This window comes from Geospiza fortis, unplaced genomic scaffold (assembly GCF_000277835.1).
Source record: "Geospiza fortis unplaced genomic scaffold, GeoFor_1.0 scaffold120, whole genome shotgun sequence".
In the NCBI taxonomy this organism is placed as follows: Eukaryota; Metazoa; Chordata; class Aves; order Passeriformes; family Thraupidae; genus Geospiza; species Geospiza fortis.
This window is the reverse complement of record NW_005054364.1, coordinates 2,366,376-2,386,452: the sequence shown is the minus strand read 5'-3', so window position 1 is coordinate 2,386,452 and position 20,077 is coordinate 2,366,376. Positions and strand designations below refer to the sequence as shown.

At 41.2% G+C, this 20,077-nt stretch overlaps 1 protein-coding gene across 1 annotated transcript in view; it reads right to left on the bottom strand.

Annotated features, from left to right (window-relative positions):
* PDCD6IP (programmed cell death 6 interacting protein) overlaps positions 1-20,077 on the bottom strand; it is a 50,464-nt gene that overhangs the window by 29,681 nt on the left and 706 nt on the right. The window lies entirely within an intron of this gene.

The window sequence follows — 20,077 nt, the reverse complement described above, 5'->3', positions numbered from 1 at the left end:
GCCGCGCCGCTCTCCCGGTGCCGCCCCCGGAGCGGGAGCCGCTCCTGAGGGGAGCGCCCGGCCGCGACCTGCCCCAAGCGAGGGGGCGGGTGGTGACCCGCGAAGGGCGGGCTCACCCGTCATCAAAACTTTACGCTATTTACATATATTAAGAAACAAAGGCATCAGCGTTTACTGGTTCTAAATTGAATAACTTTTTTATTAATTAGTGCTCAAGTTCCTATTTGCTGCTTATATCTGTCGCTTGTGGTGCTAATTAATCCGCAGGCGCAGTTCTTCCCTCAGTTTGAGTATGGGGTCTGCTGAGTTCTGCCGTCCTCACCCGTGGTGGCTCTTGTCCGGACAGAGCGTTTTGGGATTATTTTATTCTCAAAACAAAAGGTTAGCCAAGCGTGCAAGCAGACAGAAGGGACCGGATCGTTAGGGTTGCAAGGGAGATCATCTAGTCTCCAGCACACCTGCCAAGGCAGGGTCACCTAGAGCAGGTGACATAGGAATACGTCCAAGTGGGTTTGGAATGTCTCCAGACATTCACCCTGGGCAGCCTGTTCCGGTACTCAGCCACCCTGAATGTGGAGTTCTTCCTCCTGTTGATGTGAAATTTCTTGTGTTTTAGTTTATGGCAATTGCTCCTCACCCTGTTGCTGGGCACCGCTTAAAAGAGTTTAGCACCATGTGATGCTCACTGTGCAATTACTTAATCATACCTGTTCAGCTACAGCTACTGATTAACAATTTCAAAAAAGGTGCAAAATGTAATTCAAACCTTGAGGGACTCAAATCTTGATGAGCTCAGTATTATCCCCTCCTCTAAGACTATGAGATGCAGGGTTTGGTATCCCTGGGACAGCTGCCTGCGGGGAGAAGGGTACAGTGCTCCCTCCCCGGATAAACCCCTGGCTGTCAGAGGGTCAGCACATCCAGCGGGGGCCCCCAGGAAGGCAGTGACCTCGAGTACTTGAGATGTGACTGTGGAGCTCGGCTGCAGCAAGGGAAAACCTCACCAGCTGGGAACACAAGCTGTGACAGTGGTGGCCTTGAGAAAGGCAGTGCAGCAGACAGGCATGTAATGCCTCACAGGGTCCTGTTGTCAACCCACCCTAAGGGCTGCTTCCTTAAATTAAAGTGAAACGGGGCTTCTCTGTAGCAAATTTGAAATGCCTCTATTGGCAGCAAAAGGAACGGATTCTCGTGTTGTGTAGTCATAGATCAGCTGTTCACATCACGCCTGCTTTCTGCTGACTCAGCCCAGCATGGCTCAGAGGAGTGAAGCAGGCACTCAGCCTGCCAGGCTGGCTGGTCTGGGGACCAAAAGGGAATATTCAGCCCTTGTGCTCATTTTCCCCTTGTTCCAGACAGCTAAGCCTCCAAGCCTGATATTTTCATAAGCTGCCAGGTAATGAGACCATAAAAGGAATGGTAAAAGTGCTTTTAAAATTACATATTTGTTCTCATGTTGTAGCAGACCACGAGTTTTTGTGTAAAGCAGGAGATCACTCCATTCTGAAAGTGTTCTCTGCTAAGCAGAGCTTTGTCGTGAATGTCTAAAGTGGTGGTGCATAAGAGGAAAAGGGTAGAGCCTGGGAAATCAGTCTTAACCACTCCTGTCACCACTGGGAGGGGCAGCTTGTCCAGTATTAAACGTTCCTGTATGCAATCCAAAGATGCTGTGGCAACAGCAGTCAGGCCTTCCCAGGCACAGGGAAGGGGATGATGGAGTTGTCCTCATTCTGTGGCATCCAGCCACCTTCAGTGAAGCCCAAGCGGGCGCCCTTGGAGCTCTGCCAGACTGCTTCTGCTACAAACTTCATTGTAGTCACAAAATGTGACTATATCAAATATAGTCTATATATATAATCATACAACTATATAACAGTTTCTAGCACCCCTGCACTGAGTAAACCCCCAGCTCAATCAAAACCAATTTATAATTTACTTAATTTTACATTAAAAAAAAGGTATTTTTATCCTACAATGAACACAAAAGGTAGGCAGTCGTGCCATACTCCTGTCTAGGTGCATGAGTTCCTCAGTGCTTGTTTTCCCTCAAGGCTTTATTGCCCACATACACTTGTGAGTATTTTGATCTCTTAGCTTGAGTTAGCCTTGCACTGGCCCCACTTTCCTGTTCAGGGAAAACCTCCTCCCTTGTCAGCTCACATTCTGATCAATCTTAAGATATACTCTTAACTCTGGACAGTTTCCAATATCAAGACCTTCTGGAGTATAGTTAGCCTGCACATCATTACAAGATACATGGCTGCCTATCTATGGAAGATGGAAGCCATCAATACCTTCCAGCGTAACACTCATAAACACGGAAAGGGTGTGAACAGGGAAGGGCAAAAACTGCAGCTATGAGATCATAGTTCTACTTTAGAGCCCCAATGACCTTTAGATGGCTGTTGCTTAATGAAGGGAATGACTGGTGCTTTGCATTCCTGAATGTCCATCAACACAGCAGAGGAATTTTTCACTTTGTCTTAAGAACAAGTTTCCAGAACTTCAGTCAAGGGATTTGCTTCTTTCCCACAGATCTCTTAATAAATCAGTACTCCTGAAGGCTTTATTTCTGATTATTTCAATTACAATGTTATAAGCAGTAATGACTTGTCTCCTTGTTACCTATGTCTAGCTAAGTACTATTTCCCAATTTGAAGATGAGGCAGCTACAGTCAGTAGTTATCAGTAGAGGGGGCATAATCTACATCCTCTGACTCAGAGTCCTGTGCTTTAAACAACAGACCACACTTCCTTCTTTAGCAGATTTATGATAGTATCTAAGGGAACCACTTTAACCAGGTTCCCCTAAAATGTTTAAAGTCATGCAGCATGAACACATTACAGCCACAATTAAGCCTTACAATGGTCACTGATGCATTTCATTTTAGAGTGGACATTAGATGTCCCCAGCTTTCCTCTTTTTCCTAAATAACCTTTTTTATTCTGTAGAGTTTGATCATGCTGCTTTATTCATAGCATAACAATTCCCCTGTAGCAATTGCACTAATTGGCAAAGAGATGCTATAGCAAATAAATCAAAAATCAGAAAAGGAAGTGATAAGTTGTTCATTTAATTAAATCTGATGGTCCTCTTGCCTAAAGTTTTATTTTATCACTCAGATCCAATCCCATTTTGATACTCCTAACATCATTTTGTGAGATACGGTAAGGACTAAGTATTTTATCACTATTATCTTTTGACCATGAGTGTCAGGAATGGTTATTATCATTTACCAAAATGAAGGAATGCAGGGAAAAAATATATCTGTCTGATTCAATCTGAATCTATTTAGAAGAAATTGTAAAATTCCTATGATGTATGAATGAATTGTCTCCTTAGCATCCCATAATCAAAAGCATGAGGAAAAATTCCTACCATTTCTTTCAAATTTGACACTCCTTTCCTCTTTGTTTCAAAATTTAGAGGCATTATGAATCCTTATTTCCTCAATTTTAATTTGTACTCATGAAAGTTTTGTATTTCTCATATTTGAGGAGGGGCCTGCACCAGGAGATCTATTGATAGCGAGCTCAGCTGGGCAGGGGCCATGCTTATCTCTGTGCTTGTAGAGCTGCAATAACAAGAATGCTCAGTATGTCATCCTACCCCGTTCCAATGCTAAATAAGAACACATCTTCAGTCTACATTCCAGATGTAACACCGGTCAGGATGAAGAAGTGAGAGGCTGAAGAAGTGGGAAAACATCAAATCAATATTGTTGGTACACTTACTTAGAGTATAGCGGCAATTACAGAATCACTAGGTTGGAAGAGACCTTCAAGATCATCAAGTCCAACTCATGCCCTAAACACCTTAGCTAAACCATGGCACCAAGTACCACATCCAGTCTTTCTTTGAGCACATCCAGGGATGGTGACTCCACCACCTCCCCAGGCAGGCCATTCCAATATTATATCACTCTCTGTGAAAAACTTCTTCCTAATATCCAGCCTATATTTCCCCTGAGGCAGCTTGAGACTGTGTCCGCTCATTCTGAGAGTCATTGCCTGGAGAAAGAGACCAATCACCATCCTGACTACAGCCACCTTTCAGAAAGTTGTAGAGAGTGATGAGGTCACCCCTGAGTCTCCTTTTCTCCAGGCTAAACAACTCCAGTTCCCTCAGTCGTTGCTTACAGGACTTGTGTTCCAAGCCCATCTCCAGCCTTGTCACTCTTCTCTGGACGTGCTCAAGCATCTCAATGTCCTTCCCAAACTGAGGGGCCAGAACTGGACACAGCACTCAATGCGTGGCCTCACCACTGCCGAGTACAGGAGAATAATGACTTCCCTGCTCCTGCTGGCCACATTATTCCTAATACAGGCCAGGATACCATTGGCCTTCTTACCCACCAGGGCTCACTTCTGGCTCATGTTCAGGCTGTTGTCACACAGTACCCCCAGCTCCCTTTCCACCTGGGCACTGTCCAGCCACACCATCCCCAGCTTATAATGCTGTAGGGGGTTATGGTGGCCAAAATGCAGGACTTGGCATTTGGACTTATTAAGCTCCATCTCATTGGACTCTGCCCTTCCATCCTACTGTTCCAGGTTTCTCTGCAGAGCCCTTCTCCCTTCCAACAGATCAACACATGCCCCCAACTTGGTCTCATCTGCAAACTTACTAATGAAGGACTCAATTCCCTTATCCACATCATCAATGAAGATATTGAACAGAACTGGCCCCAACACAGGCCCCTGAGGGACACCACTGGTGATTGGCTATTGTCATCTTATTTCAGGGGTTCTATACTGTTGTCTCCTTATAGCAAAAGCTTCATACCTTCTTTGTGTTTTCTCATGGGCATCTCCTCAGAGCACTGACACCAGCTCCTCAGCAAAGCAGCCAACTGACTCCAGTTCCCCTCTCAACCAGCCACCCCACTCTTTTATAGCGCTCTTCTTCTCATTGGTTACATCTGTGGCCTGTTAAAGTCAGGCCTGTTCCTAATCTTTGATAATTGGCCCAGCTGCAGCTCCTTGGGGGTGAGATTACTTTCTACGCTATCTTTATTTTCTTATATTTTATCCCACTACAACTGGCTGCCAGCTGGATGCAGCACCGTTCACCACCACCCTCTGGGCCCGTTCTTAACCCAGCAAAGAGTGCTTCTGTCCAAGCCTGTGGGCTGTCAGCTTTTCCAGGAGTATGCTGTGGGAGACAGTGTCAAAGGCCTTGCTGAAGTCCAAATAAACAACATCCACAGTCTTTCCTGCGTCCACCAGGTGTGTCACTTGGTCATAAAAGGGACCAGATTGGTCAAACATGACCTACCCCTCCTAAACCCATGTTGGCTGGGTCTGATACCCTGGCCATCCAGTTAGTGCTGCGTGATGGCACTTGATATAAATTGCTCCATTATCTTGCCTGGCACTGAGCTCAGGCTGAGTGGTTTGTAATTACTGGGATCCTCCTTTCTACCCTTTTTGTGAATGGGTGTCACATTGGCCAGCTTCCAGTCATCTGGAACCTCACCAGTGAGCCAGGACTGTGGGTAAATGATGGAGAGCAGCTTTGCAAGCTCATCTGCCAGCTCCCTCCTCACCCTGGGATGGATCCCATCTGGTGCCATAGATTTATGAACATTCAAGCAGCTCAGCAGTTCTCTGACTGCCTCCTCCTGGACAACAGGGAGACCATTCTGCTCCCTGACACCATCTGCCAACCCAAGAGGGCAGTTTTCCAAGAAGGGAAGTCATCTTCCCACTAAAAACTGAGGCAAAAAAGGCATTAAGCACCTCTGCCTTCTCATCTGCAGTTACCAAGTTCCCTCCTGCATCTAATAAAGAGCAAAGACTGATCTTACCCTTCCTTTTATCGTTAAAATATTTGTAGAAACATTTTTTATTATCCTTTACTGTAGTCACCATTCTAAGTTCAAACTGAGCTTTGGCTTCTCTAATTTTTCTTCTACATGCTCTAGTACCCCCCTTAAATATTTCCTGAGAGACCTGACCCTCCTTCCAAAGATGATACGTCCTCTATTTATTCTTAAGTTCCTCCAAAACCTCCTTGCTCATCCAGGCTGGGCGTCCGTTGGTGCCTCATCTTTCAGCACACAGGGACAGTCTGTCCCTGTGCCCTCAAGATCTGTTTTGAAGCACTTCTACTTTTCCTGAACTCCTTTGCTTTTAAGGACTGCTTCCCAAGAAAATCTTTAAATAAGCCTCATAAATAGGCCAAAGTCTACCCTCCAAAAGCCCATTATAAACGTCTTATTAATGTTCCTCCTGACTTCAGCAAACATTGAGAATTCTATAATTTCATGATCACTATGCCCCAAGTGACCTCCAACCACGACATCTCCCACCAGTCCATCTCTATTTACAAACAACAGATCTAACATAGTCCCTCCCCTGGTGGGCTCACTCACCAGCTGCAACAAAAAATTGTCACAACCAAGTTGCCTTTCAGCCACAAGCTAAAGATAGTGACTATGTCTGAGTTTTGCTTGAGGAGAGGGTGCTGGCTGAATGGTCTAGAATGAGAAGAGCATCACATGCTTAGTGCCTCAGAAAATAACATTGTAGATGTTTATAGAAAGATATTTGCCAGACCTGGAAACTGTTGACCTAGGTAAATAATTTTACCTGCTGCATTGCTCATCATGAGCTGGCGATGTGCACTTGCAGCACAGAAAGCCAACCTCATCTTGGGCTGCACCAAAAGCAGCCTCAAGCCAGCAGGGCAAAGGAGGGCGTTCTGACCCTCTAGTCTTCTCTGGTGAGACCCCACCTGGAGTGCTGCATCCATCTCTGGGGCTCCCAAAATAAGAAAGGCATGCACCTGTTGGAGCAAGTCCAGAGGAAACCACAAAGATGATGAGAGGGCTGGAGCACCTCTCCTATGAAGACAGGCTGAGAGAGTTGGTTTATTCATCCTGGAGAAGAAAAGGCTTCATGGAGAATTTAGAGCACTCTTGGTGCCTAAAGGGGGCTACAAGAGAGATGGAGAAGCACATTCAACAAGGGCATACAGTGTCACTACAAGGGGTAATGGCTTTAAACTGACGAAGAGTAGGTTTAGATTAAATATTAGGAAAAAATTCTTTACGCTGTGGGTGGTGAGACACTAGAATAGGTTGCTCAGAGAACCTGTGGATGCCCCATCCGTGGGAGTGTTCAAAGTCAGGTTGAACAGGGCCTTGAGATGCCTGGTCTTGTGGAACATGTCCTGGCCCATGACAGGGGTCTAGAACTAGATCAGCTTTAAGGTCCCTTCCAACCCAAACTGTTCTGTGATTCCATGATTATTGTAGATGAACTAGAGCCAAGCAAACAGGGAATCCAACCAGCATCAGTGCAATGTTTTCCATAAATGCTTACAAGAATATTAGCTATTAGGTCAACTACAGCACAGCCTAGAATTTTCCTCAAGTCTCAGCAGGCTTCAGAAATATGCCATATTACTGATCACATAATGATAGTGCCTGTTAATCATATACCACAGAAACATGAACAAACAGCTCTTCACTTTCTCACATCATGGTTTGTAATAGTGGGTCTTCATATTAAGCACCATGGCATTGCTAGAGTGTTTTCATATATCCTATTAAGAATGTTATTATTTTTACTGCTTAGACTGTGCATATCACTGTAGTTCTAGAAGATTTACAAAGCAGAAAAGCTTGTGGAAGACAGTAGCAGTTTCTAGTTCAGTAGGAAATAGCTGAGATGCTGTTAAAACATGTTTCCCAAAAGCTGAAGATCAGAATTAGTTCAAGATGTGTAAATACAAATATGAAATGTTTTTTCACAATATACTGCATAAAACTGCTTTTAATTAGCTATGTTACCATAGTACTGTATATTAGGGTGCAGTCATGCTCAACCTCCAGATATACAAGAGACAATGATTACAGAGGTAATTGTCCTGAAAGAAAATTGTCCCAAAAGAAAGAAACTGTCCCCAAACCATAAATGTGCAGTGCTATAGATTTACTGGTACAAGTCAGGTGAGTAGAAGATCCCCAAAATGGCCACTTCTACTCTGAATGAGAGTGTTTGTGAGGATATAAGTTTATACTCCGTTTTCCATCTATTGGTAATGGCACAACTATGCATAAGAAGAAGTGGATGTAATGCAGAATATCAGTGTAATTTAATTCTGGGCAGATTATACTGATTACAGCTGTTTACTGAAACATTGCATATAAGTTTCTGAAAAATCCAGTCATGCATGAGTGTTCAACTTATATTTTGGCATGAAAAATCTGTAATCAACAGATTTAATTGCAAGGTTTATGGTGGGGTTTTAGAAAAAAGTTCAGAGCCTTCTAGGTTGGCTGAGGCTTTGAGCAACTAGTTCTAGTGCATGGTGTCCCTGCCCATGTCTGGGGTCTTGGAACAAGATGATTTTTAAGGTCTCTTCCAACTCAAACAATTCTAGAATTCTATAATTCTGAGTTCGTTGAAATGAAGAAAAAGTTTGCTCTACTTTTGTTCAGAGTAGAACCACTGATATTACTTACTAAATCATTAATTTTACTTTACATATATAAATTATGGAGTTTTAAACAATTTTTACCCTTAGGAATGGAAACAAAGGACCTGCCATATTGCATTGGAAGCAGATGAAAAATCAAATGCCTGCTTTTTGTGATAATGGACTAAGTTTTCCCTTACTCTGCACTTATTCTTGCTATGAATATTTCCTTGAAGTGTCATAGGATTTCAGAAGCCCCAACAGGAGATGGGTAGTGTTCTAATGTTATCACATCTTTAATTAAATGTTTGAAGAAGAAAGGATTAATGACCTTGAAACAGAAGAGTTTTGCAATATAGCCTTCCCCTAACTATGCTGTGTTTTATTTCTTCTAATTTTAAATAATAAACAGCTGAACTTAAATATGCGATTCTTTATGCATTCTGGAAGCGAGAAGGATTTTTTTTTTATTTTACAAATTGCTCTTTCAAGCTTTGATTAAGCTAGCCCTTAAGAGCTGAAAGTCACAAAGTTTTCCCTTAAATTCTGTATTAGTAAATAATGCAAACATCGATAGTGGAAAATAGCAAAATAGATGAAAGATACTTGGGTAACTTTGAATCTCTTAATTATTGCATATTAGGGTATACCTAAAGCAACAGCATCAGTTTATTCACTTTAAAACATTGCTTGCTTTATTTAAAGCATTGCTAAATAATGCAAACATCGATAGTGGAAAATAGCAAAATAGATGAAAGATACTTGGGTAACTTTGAATCTCTTAATTATTGCATATTAGGGTATACCTAAAGCAACAGCATCAGTTTATTCACTTTAAAACATTGCTTGCTTTATTTAAAGCATTGCATTCCATATTTTATAAAGAATTTTTTTAACTATGTCATCCATTCAATCTCAATACTTTTTGAACCAAAGGACAGAGTACCCTTCAAAGAGGCAGAAATTAATGTGTGTCCTTTGTTATTATTTTACAATATATAATTACATTTTTATTAGTTTGTCTGCATATTTAATGCAAGAAAAATACCTTTTCCTGTTTGTTACACTACAATTACAAAGCTTGTCTTGAAAACTGCTTGTATAATTTGAAGACTGCTAGGTATACTACATTGAAGATATGGAAGAAATTAAACTTGGTTTAATTTTGGAAGATCCTTTCTACATTGTCACTGATGTAGCAGATACTTCAACTGTATTTTCTCTTCTGAAATCACTTATAAAATATTCAAATAGAAATAATTTTACTTAGTTTGCAAGATGTCTGGATGGAGGTAGGGAATTAGGTAGTCTGTCATTATGCAGAATAATGCTTGCTAGTACAGAGACATCGCCTCTTGCTACATGGAACAAGCAGGACAATAAAAAAGATCCCAACAGAAGTACCTTCACTTGGTAAATTTCCCTAAAAAACACTGCTGAAATTCAGTACTGTCATTTAACTGATGCCTTATATAGCAAGTGAGAGGTTCACACCACTATGTCATCTTTTCTATTGGTAGTGATGTTTTTATTTTCAGCATCTTAGATGGGGAAGAGCCTGTAAGTTTCTGTTCAATTATCTAGAACTCCTTTACTACACAAAACAGTGGGGTTTGAGAAGACGGTAAAATAAACTTTTTCCCTCTTATGGGCTGTGTGCTTGTGCTCCAACAGACACAATCATGTGTGGAGTGAGAGGCATCTGTCCTTTGGCTGGGGGTGTGTGCCTCTACTCCTGTGCCTGCAGCAGTGGCTGCCCAAAGAGGCAGCTCAGCTCTTCGCTCACTGCCAGGTTATTTGTCACCTACTCACTATTCTGGATTTGGAATGTGCTCTTCCCACTCAGTAAAGGATGTAAGGGGTTTTGAACCAAGGTGAATGGAAAGCCAGACATGCTTTTGAGCATGCTCGTGTAGGCTGATCCTCCATATATCTGCATTTGTGCATATTGCCACTGTCAGTGCGCATGTGGAATCTATTCTGTGAAAGCACCTTGCAGTCAGGAAAAAGAATTTGCCATTCTGCCCTGGACAGTGCAGACTCACTCTGCTGGAAGGTACTAGGAGATGACAACAGGGGCCAAGGCCTAATTTTAGGCTCAAGGAGGATGATTAGCAAGTAAGGAGGAAAGCAAGAACATTATTTAAAAGCTGTCAATTCAAAGTTTCTCCTTCTAATGTGAGAATTGAATGAATCATTCCCCAGGATCATGGTCCAGGAAGAACAGCTGTGGTCCTTATTCTCTGGAAATAACACACTCCAATGCTAAACACTCTGAGACCTTACAAAGAATGGGAAGATCAAACAAAAGATGGAAGACCCTGAGCTCAGTGTTGTTCCATGCTCCATACAAGAAGGAGTTTATGACTTTTCCCATTTCAAAACACCTCCTTAACACACATACTGATGAGTTTACAAAGAGACACCTCTAATAACTTCTGAAAGCTGTGAAGATCCTCATGTCCTGCTGTTAAACCTGTCCATAATATGTGGTTTTTATCTTAAATATGCCAAATATAATGAATAGGAACAAAGTTCATCTGTTAAATAATGTAACAAATCCCAGTACAGGCAGATCTTTTGCAAAGTTTGGTTTGACCACAAAAATCTGGGGATAAAGAAATGGCTACAGAATTTGCTGACCACACTGCCAGAGGATTCCTCCTAAAAATGCTTGCTTCATATTGTTCAAAGGAGAAATTATAGACAGACTTGTATTAGTGCAATCTGCAAAAAATAAGATACAAAAAATGTTGTTTAGTCTTCTATTTGATTGTTCTCCTGGCTGTATAAAAATGTATGTGGTGCAAGCAGGCAACAAAATGCAGCATTAGAAGTGTGATTTTGAACAAAAAATGGAAGGAAAGAATGAGTTGATGAAGGAAATTTTTACAATACATACCTTTTCCTAGTTTTTTTTCCATCAGGGGAGATAACTGTGGCCCACATTGTTTCTCATTGTTGTAGGACATCCATAGGACCTCCCATTGTCTGACTCAGACATTAAAGAGGAGAGTTTGAGAGACACTGGATGAGCCAGTTTGTGGTATGACACTGCACTTCAGTCAACACCTTTGTAAAAGTTGCATAAATTAGGGCAGATTTCAGTGCACCATTTGTCATATATGATTCATCCTGACATAAAGTAGCTGGACAGGGTTTGACTAATGCTAGTATGTAAACCTTGCACTAAGGAATATATAATGCAAATTATATTTTAGAAGCTCATGAGTTTATCCCTAATACTTACTTCATGGATTGCCTCTGCAGGTCCAGAAAGTTCTTGGTGTCACATACACAGACTGAAATTTTTGTAATGAATTCCTTAAGTGGTATTTCCTTCTGTAGAATCCAACATTCAGCTGATTTGAACATGCAATTTTCATTCAGGCTGATGTATGAAATACAGTGCTGTGTTCCTTTCCAGCTGGTGTGTTGGTAGGCCTAGGTACTCAGCACTGTTTCCTCTCCTTTCAGATACAGAGGTGATGACATACACAAATAAGATAATTCAAGGAATATGAGATAGGTTACTCCTACTTCCAATATTATGTTTAAAAGAGTGCTTAATTACTATCCACTCTTTTGCAAGCATGGACAGGCTTATCAGCAGTCACTTTCACAATCAGCTGGCATTACCTCCAACCTACTTAGCTAGGAATTCAACTATGACTAGGCAGAAGTGACATTAAATTGCCCTTGGAATCACTCTAGGATAGCAAGTGAATTTCACAAAGTTAAAATCAAAGGCTAACCACTTCTCTACTGGTACAATCCTTCATGCTTCTGTAACCCTGACAACACCAGATGTGCATGTGTCTGTCTACTTTCAGGCTTCTGGTCTTGTGTATCTTTTCTGTACCCCTATGTCTAGATGCACTTACAGCATCTGCTTCCTCCACTTCTCACAGACTTCAAAGAATGTACTTTGGATTGGTTAGCTGGATGTGAGTCATCATAGCAGGTCAATTCATTTTCCCATGGTGTGTTTTGCTCCACCTCATGCATGTCACTTTTTCCATTTTGATCCTACCAGTATTACCTGCTTGGCATGGTAATACTTTTATTTGTGCCTGTTTGAAGGGATGAAGCAGCTAAAGAATTTTTCCTCTACCATGCAGATGACTCAATATGACTTTTCATTGAATGTACCTAGTATTTATATGCTAATTCTTTAAATGTTACATTTTATTGGCCAGAAATGTATGCAGTGATTCAATGGTAGCTCTCTCCTTCTGTATAAAACTCATATATAAGGTCTAAATACATGCATGTTGCAGTGTGATGCACATCAAAGTAAATGCCAAAAAAAACAACTCAGTAAGAGATGAGAAATTTTACTTGAAATGTATTTGTTAAGAACAAAGGTAAAAATTAAAGATGAAAACTTAAGGCTCTCCGGAATTCTTTTTCAGGAGTGCTATAGTTGTACCCAGTCATCTGCACTCTTGGGCTGTGACAATTTGCTGACACCGTATTTCATCACTGACAAACAAAAAGGTTGCTTCAGCTCATTTCCTCTCCTGTGTTCTCCCTTGCTCACATGGAACAATAAACCATATTTGAGAATGGCATATGAACCAGATTATATGCTTGGAAATGTAGGAATTAAGAATGGCAACTCTATAGGAAATGGAAAAGAGAATACTGTAAAGAATGGAGGACTGCAGGCAGTTATTAGAAGCTGAGTTAATGACACAATACCTGTGAAAAAGCAGCAAGCTTAGGGTGTCCGGAGTGGGGTGAGTGTAAAATTTTTAGGGCTTTTGGACGTTCAATGAGGAAGATAAGGAGCATGGTTTTACTTGCCATAATGCCAAATAAATAACCATAGATGCATGCAAGGGTCTTTGCAAAGGTTTAGGAACACTTTGTTAAGTTAGACAATAATCGAAGCAATTATATATTAATAGACAGGGAAGTTGTTTGCCAGAAGAACTCTCATGCTAGACCCAGCCAGAGAACCAGCAGTTTCTGTTGCAGTAGAATTTATTATCATATGGTGGACATTAGCTGTCCCTGACTTTCCTCTTCTACTTTTCTTCACATTGTACCTGCACCAGAAGAGGTCTTCCCAAAAAAAAAAAAAAAAAAAAGAAGAAATTGCAAGACTGGTAATGTTCGCTAGAGATCTTTCTGTGTTTGAGCCAGCATGAGAGCAGTCTGGGGTGTGGCCAGGATGTTCTTCAGTACCTGTCATGCAGAGAGCTGAAAAGTCCTATGGGAAACACAGCAATTATGGTACAAGTTAGGGCAACTCTTAGGGTAGCTGGAATTTTTCCAGGAACCAAACTGGCCTGTGGCAACTTTGGAATGGAGATAATACCTATACCTTCTATATCTTCCATACCTTCCATTTGCTTTCTGCTCTGTACTACATCTGAAGGGAACTGAGCTGTCTGACACTGCCTCACTTTTGCAGTGTTCTCAATATTACTGTGCTGCAGAGGAAGAACACAAATGCATGAAATAGTGCACAAACTAAAAAAAAAATCAGTCCGAAGCACCATATAACTCTAAAGAGCTAACAGATGAAAATAGGTGAAAATGTACAAGGTCACTTATTTAATGTGCAGTGCAGAGATTTCTGAGGCAGTCCCAGCAGAGGGGCTCTCAGAGCAAAAGCCTGTAGAAGCACTGCTGCAAGCAAGTTAGCTCTGCATCATGGCACAGAAGCAGCTGTCACATCACTGTCACTGTACAGCACACAACATTGTCACCGTCGGGGGGGAAATGCACTTTTCTCCTTCTAACTTCAAAACTCACTTTTAGGAAGGAATGAAAAAAGTTTTTAAAATAATTACCATGTGAATCACGTTTCTACCATTACCCTCAGCTTTGCCTAAATAAATAGGGGATACTGATAAAAATGATAGGGAGCTCATTTTCTTCTAGCCACAAGATAAAGCTAAAATTAATAATATTCATGCCATGGTTTTGATTTATTTCCCGAGAGTAGTAGCGTATCTCTTGAATCTACTACCAGCTGCAAATGCCATGCTGATAAAATTAATCTCTCAGAGTGAAAAGATTACACTGTACAAAGCTACTATGTAATTTAATATTGGATTTTCTCCTTGTTGCAGGATTAGCCCTTTTTATGATTACTGACACATGAAATAAAGAACAGTGACCAGAACACTTCTAAAATTAAGTCAGATTTTATCATATAATGGTTGTTTATCAGAGTAGGGGGAAAACAGGATTCATAAAACCAACAGCTAGTTAGTGGTTATGGAAAGAAAGTAAATCTGCAATTGAACTATAGTGGTGGTACATTAAATAGGAGTGAGTAATGGTAGCTGAAGTTTGTTAATTACAGCTGGAAATATTTAAAATAGCTGGAACAGTTTTATACTAAAACCATATGATGTGTTTTGGCTTGATTGATCTCAGGAGGCCCGCTGCTGTACAACCCTTCAGGCAAAACACCTGCTGAGATCTATGCGCTTACAAGGAGAGATTACAGACACATTTTAAAGCTGATAAAGATTGGATTCAAGCAACAATTAAATAGCTATTGCCCAGTTCTGTGAAATATAATTTGCGTTATCTTTCCTCTTTGTGGAAAAATATTGTTTGGATTAGCCATTCACACAGTTCATACTGAACACAGTTATGGCTCAGGGAAACTTTTTGTGAGAATTGTGTTCTTGGCTTTTCATGTAACGGCCATGTCTCGGCATGGAAGGTAGAGTATATTCAAAACTAAGGTTTCTGATGGAGGATCTGTGATCTCAGTGTATTTCCATACTAGACTGCACACTGCCTGAGACCAGAACCCCTGACTGTACACCATCAATTATTTATGCACACCCTGAGGCAGAGAGGGCAGCCTCAGCATGGCAGCAGAGGATGCTCCTCACATGTCCACCACCAGAGCATGCCAGGGGGAGCTCTGGGCCCTGCTGCAAGGACAGTGACACACCACAGCCGGCTCCACCAGCAGCCACCCTCACCTGCCACGTGCTTCTTTGGGCATCCTTGCAGCACAGGTGGACCATTCAGCTGTCCTGTTTGCTAGGCTGACTACACAGCAAGGAGGCACAGGAGAGGAGGCCACACTCCAGCTCCAGAAGGTCCAAGTGCTTGGTGACTGCTGGAGCCAGAGTCTGCCCTGCAGCTACAGTGACAAGCACAAAGCAGGGTTGGTAGTGGACAGACACAGCCAGAGCAGCTACACGTTTTCACTTTGGCTTCACCTGCAGCTGCAGACCTTCCTCCAGCAATGCCAGCTGAACATCAGACCCTGGGATGCCAGCAAGACTCTCTGGAGCTGATTGTGACAGGCTCTGGCTAAAACTTATGCTAATGAGAACAGGAAAAGTATTTTGTGTTGAATAACACTCCTTGAATAAAGCTCCTGGCCTGGCCAGGAATATCGTCACATAACCACACAAATACTGCTCTTCCTGCAACGCTGCCTTGAAGGCAGCTTCTGGTCTGCACAAACATGCATCTTGAAACACATCAGGTTGCAGAAATATGCATTCAAAAATGCTTTCAAAGCCAAAAGGTCTGCTTTCTCTCTCTGCTATAACTATAGCATATCCCAATGTATGGACATCCCTGGAAACATGCTGCAGTCAGCAGTGTGAACATGGATAGAGTAACCTCAAATGCAATACAGACATAGCCAGGATATCTGCTTCATTCTCTAGGCTCAAGTTAGCACTTCTTGAAGCAGCATCAAGATATCCATTACATTGCATCAAAGAAGGAGAATGTTCTGGTCTAATCTGTCCCTGTGAAACCCAGAGAGCACAGTCATCGTGGAACTTCCAGGGTCCCAGGGAAAAGAAAGTAGTGCTACAAAATGTGAGAAATGGCAAAAGTTTTCTAAAAGTCTTTTCAGTTAGCAAAATCTGATTGATTAAAGTGTTTGCTTGAAGAAGTAAGGCAAATTATTGGAAAGCACTTTCACCATATATGCTTCAAAAAAAATAAGGTTGGGAGAAGAAAACATTTTCTGTTTAAATATGCATTTTTTTTCAAATATACATATAACTGGATGCTAGTTTTGAAAATGTCAACATTCCCCAGGATTTCTTTCATAAATATGAGGAATTGCATCCATTGCCAAGATGTGCTTCATTCCTATTTTTGGGCATACTTCAGAAGTTCATACTTGAGCAACTTGCTGCACTCAGGGGATGTTGTGCTTAGGTAAGAACTGACATTAAGCCTCATCATAACAGGATTTTCTGGATTTCTGATTCTCAATGAAAGTCTGCAGCTAAAGTTTTGAAACTAGTCCTTAGACTTCCAATGGTTCTACAGCAAAGCCACAGAGATTAACAAAAGTGAACTGTGGGTGGAAAATCAGATTTTATGTTGAAATTTTAGATGTTGTCATTCAGGTCCATCTCAAATCCACAGTTTGCATGGACTGGTTCTACTGCTCCTACTCCTCCTTTGCCATGTAGCTTTGTGACAGAAATGGGATAGAAGTTCCACATTCAAATGTTTAAAGCATTTAAGGCAAAAGAATATTTCCATTTTCATACACATAAAGAAACATGTATTTTACACTTCAGAAAACAAGAGAGTATATACAAAGCTAAGAAACTAGTCTATTTTAATTGCAAGCAAGAAGTCAGAGACCACAAAAATACCATTAAATCCAAAGTATGAGGATCCTTGGGTGCATTCCCCTGGCAGAGGCCTGACTGCCTGTGCTGGAAGCCAGCACTGGTGTGGTACAGCTACACAAGCTCGGATACACGGCTGTGAAAAGCTGGTGGGTGAGAAGGAGCTGTGAGAAGCCCCCTTGGAGGCCTCCTTGCTTCACATGGGAGCAGTGCTTAAGCTCCATCTGTTGCCCTGAGCAGAGGTACATGGTGTGCCCAAGTCAGACACCTGTCTCGACCTGGAAGCTGCCTTGTGAGCAGCGTGGCAGCCCCCAGCTGCTGGGGGCACTGCCAGGGGACAGCTCTGCTCACCTTGCTCCAGCTCCAAGGTCTCCAGTGGGACCCCTACTCCAGCTTGCCTAGCTGGTGTCTTTCCTTCCCTTACAGAGCAGCCTGCTCTGGCTGCAGTCCTTGCTGCAGTGATCCTTGTGCTGTTCACAGGATTCCACATGAACCTGCAAGTGCATCCATCTGCCTAATACCAAGATCCTTGAATAAAAGTTACGTTGTCAAGACCTAAGAACAAAGAACATTGTTTTATTAAAAAACCCACAAGCTACTAAATTGGTCCCTAAATTGATATTATTTTAGCAGAGGTTGCACAGTCTTTTCCCTCCAAAAGGATCAGGCTGTAGATTGTCATTTAAACTAGCTTAAAATGAGCCAAAATGTTTAATGTAAGCAGGTATCTAAACTGAACAAACTAAGACTCTGGTTACAGATGACTTTTTTATTTGTCACCCTCACTTCTATACATTCTTGATTTGCTATGAGTGTCTGGCATAACAACTATTGGAGTCAACACAGGGGATGGTTCAGACATCCACTGCAAAGATAGGTGTGTACCATGCTGGGGGTGGTAGGGCTTTCCCCCTGCTGTCACTCACAGCACTGGCATGCTTGCCCACTTATGCACGGGGTGTATGCTCTGGAAAATCCATAGCACAGGACAGGTTTGTGTGCAGAAACACTCGTAGGCTGAACTTTTGATTTCAATGGGAATTTACTTCTAAATAGGCTGGTTATTGTCTTTAAACGCTGGCAATGAATACAAGAATGTCTCTGCTGTGACTCATGCAATATTGAAAAAAAAAGGGGAATTCATAATTGAGACATCACAGACATCATCATTACTCAGTCAAATGCAGATTAAAAAGAGTCCACTGTTGCTGCCACAAATTTGCATTATATTACTTGGGATTTTATATTTTAAAAAAGTTATAATATTTCCTACATTGTGACATATTTTTCTTGATTCATCTTTAGTGAAATAGTCCCCCAGACCTGTGCAGTGTGGATAACTGAGTTCTCAGTGGAAAAATAGAGCCTCTAAAAGGGGAACAAAACCCCTATTCATAATCTGGCTCTAAGAAATTTTGTCCCTTCAAAGTGCCTGTGTTTCCAATCTGTACATTCACTTCTCTAACCATTTCCCTTCTAGAATGTAGAAATGGTAAAGTACCTAACTTTTTAATAAAATATCAGTAAATTGGAACCTAAGCATTGGCTTATGGAAGTTCTGACTCCAACTTAATGGATTAGGGCAAATGAATATCAAATTCCTTATATGGGTGTGTAGAAAAGAATCTGCTAACAGCAAGTAATTTAAAAGCATAGCATCATTTAGGATGGAAAATAATTTTAAGGTCATCAAATCTAATCACTAACCCAGCACTGTCAAATTCACTACTAAAATTAGTGGCTATAGGATTTATTTGAAAGTAAACTGAAAATTATAAAGGTTCAATAAATGCCAAAGAAAAGTTTGGAGGCTGTTCTGAATAATTATTTGAAACACGGTGGGTTTTAAATTAAATTTGTTCATACATGTTTATATAACAATTTCTCTTTTTAGTTCTAACAATTATATTATGTTTTAGCAATTACATTACATTTTAATATTAAAAAAATTTTCTATTACTTTAGGTAATTATTACTTATTTCCACATACTTTCTTTAAGAGATCCTATCCATACACATCACATCAGTACCTCATTCTCTTTCTTCAAATAAACAAAAAAAGCCCCAAAATAACAAGCCCAATCCCTGATACTGGTCAGAGTCATAGGACCTGTATCCAGTCTTAGTTTTCAAAAATTGTGCCATTTTGAGCTTCTTGGATTCATGTGGGTTTTTTTACTTCTTTTCCAGTTAGATAACCTTTAGATGTGCTTAAAAGCTGTATTTTCTTGACAGGGCAATCTATTTATTGATCATTAATATACCATGAATTCAACTACTTGTAAACAGTCCAGTTCAGAACCCACATACACAAAAGCAATCTTCCTGTTTTCCTTCTTAATCTGCCTCACTTTTCCCACTATTTTACTCTACTTACATTGCTATTATCCTCAGAGCTGTATTTATAGCTAGTTATCTCATTCAAATATTCATTCTGAAGTGTATATTTTATATTCTATATAATATATAATAATTATAATAATATATAATATAAACATAAAATATGTAAATATATAATAATAATAATAATAATATAAATTATTTATATATTTTTATTTTCATAATTTTTCTCCCACCTAGCTTGGGAGATTTGTACAGGCTATCACTTTAGCCATGGGAAAACATGGAGAATTGGGGCACTCTGATCTTTCTTAGTAGCAGCCCTCTCATGTCCGTGTGTCAGGCGGTGCAGACACGAAAAAGCCGTGACTCAGCATCTCCCAGCAGACACAAAGAGCCGCTGCAGCGGCCCCAGCACGGTGTGCCAGAGGTTTGCAGGGTTTGTGGCTGCTGCTTTAGCCCGTCACACTGCAGATGCGCAGCTTCTCCCAGGTCAGGAGCTGGGCTGGGGGAGGAAGGCAGGGAGGGAAGGAGAGAGTAGAATGCCTGAGGCTTTCTTTCTGAAACTCTAAGTACTTCTCCTGCGCAGAATGGGTGACAGTTCTGAGCTGAAATGAATTTAATAAAAACACAGCCTATGGGTACAGCACAGACCCATAACAGTGGGTATTTGGTGAAAGCTGCTGATGGTCGTGCTCAGTACAGTCTGCTTTAAACA